The 1,757-nt window shown below is 40.5% G+C and overlaps 1 protein-coding gene across 3 annotated transcripts in view; it reads right to left on the reverse strand.

The window, feature by feature from the left end:
* The window catches only part of LOC101859416 (tectonin beta-propeller repeat-containing protein 2), a 43,302-nt gene extending 41,893 nt beyond the window's left edge, over positions 1 to 1,409 (reverse strand). The window contains exon 1 of one of the 3 annotated variants that reach the window (XM_005100909.3): positions 1,326 to 1,409. The gene's annotated coding sequence lies outside the window, so the exon portion shown is untranslated. Of the gene's footprint in view, positions 1 to 359; positions 483 to 1,181; positions 1,287 to 1,325 lie in introns of those variants that run through there. The other 2 variants (XM_005100910.3, XM_035970411.1) reach the window with 2 other exon arrangements.
* Positions 1,410 to 1,757: the final 348 nt, after the last annotated feature.

The raw sequence follows: 1,757 nt of genomic DNA on the forward strand, positions 1-1,757 counted from the left end.
TCAGAGTTCCTACTGACAAAAAGGTCAACGGGTGCTTCCCGCGATAAAGGAGAAGGCAGAGTAAGTTTTTAGAAAAATACGGCAGAACAGCAGACTGGGACAAAAAATCGGGATACACGCAATCGAAATCGGGAAAATCGGGATGCTTGAGATTTGGGGAAAAAAATCGGGATATCCCGACTAAATCGGGATGAGTGGCAGGTCTGTATAATATATGTCTAGACAGGATTTTAGACACAAAATCAATGTTGTTCCTTTAAATAAACAGAATCATTATTTTATAATAAGCAAATGGACGATGGAAATAAATGAATAAAGTTATGTTAGACAATTACCAATAATATGAAAGGTAGACTTACTAGGCCTAGTTATGACGCCGGAAAATAGCCTCCGATCTACTGACCGGCGCGACGCTGGAGAATAGCCACTTGCAAAATGCCAAAACAAAAGCGTGAAAGTGGTGAGGGGTGAAAGTGGTGAGGCAGGCCTGGGGAAGTAAGATGGAGAGAGAAAAAGTAAGAGAAAGAGAGAGAAGAAAAGTAAGAGAGAGATAGACAAATAGATAGAGATAGAGATATCTAGAGAGCTAGAGAGAGAGAGAGAGAGAGAGAGAGAGAGAGAGAGAGAGAGAGAAAGGGGAGGGGGGGGGGCTGTCTTTTTATAAGGACTGATTATGAGTTTTTTGTTTTGATTCCTTTGTAGTCGTGAAACGCAGTGCAATAGCCGACCAGTAGTAGTCTAAAGTCCGAGTAGCAACGGGAGACTATTCGGACTCGAGTCTAGACCTCACTTACGGTACAACCGGCGATTGCGCACGCGCACTGGAATTTGAGTCTGAATAGCCTCCACTGGCTGTTCAGACTCTAGTCCGAAAAGCCACTTCGAAATATTAATATTGAACAACACAACTGAAACTGAATTGACATTATAGAGTGACTAGATTCTAGATCTATTTGAAGGTGGAGAAAAAGACTTTACAAGTTACAACTACAGTCTACAGTGTTAAAGTGCTGTAATTATGACTGTCATCAGTACTAAAATACTTAAATGAAATTGTGACAAGCTGGGCCTGTGACCAGTGACAAAACTGGGCAGCCCCCCCCCCCAGACTTCTAGATTCTAGATTGGAAGTCTGATTAGGCCAAGATTCTAGTTCCATCAACCTCTGTATGAAGTCTCACCACGTCAACAAGACTGTCACAAAGGAGTATAAAGAAGCTAAGTCCTTTACACATTAATCCTTCGGTCAACATTTTATCTAGATTATCTGGATCTAGATTCTAGATCTAGATTCGAAATCTTGTCTCTCAAGGCAGGGAACTTACATTCTCGAAATCATGTGATAGCAGTAGTCGTAGTCGTCGTAGGTTCATTGTTTACGTCGCGATGTTTTTCATAGAAAGAACGTGAAAATAGAACTCAATACTGAATTGTATCCTAGGTATTTACACGAACAATGTTTTTTCGGACAAAAACACACAGAATCACATGTTTACGAAAAAAAAATGTGAAGAGAACGTAGCATCGGCATTAAAAATGGTAACATATTATTTTGTGAAAGTCCCATGAATGTTTAAAACAAGTTTTTTACGAGAGCCCAAGTATATGCCGCACATAGATATAGATCTAGTCATAATGTGCACTCACGCTAAATATAAATATGTGTGTCTTGTGTGCCTGTGCGCATATGTGTGTTTGTGTGTGTATGTGTGTGTGTGTGAGTGTGTGTGTGTGTGTGTGTGTGTGTGTGTGTGTGT

The sequence above is a fragment of the Aplysia californica genome, unplaced genomic scaffold, assembly GCF_000002075.1.
Source record: "Aplysia californica isolate F4 #8 unplaced genomic scaffold, AplCal3.0 scaffold00264, whole genome shotgun sequence".
In the NCBI taxonomy this organism is placed as follows: Eukaryota; Metazoa; Mollusca; class Gastropoda; order Aplysiida; family Aplysiidae; genus Aplysia; species Aplysia californica.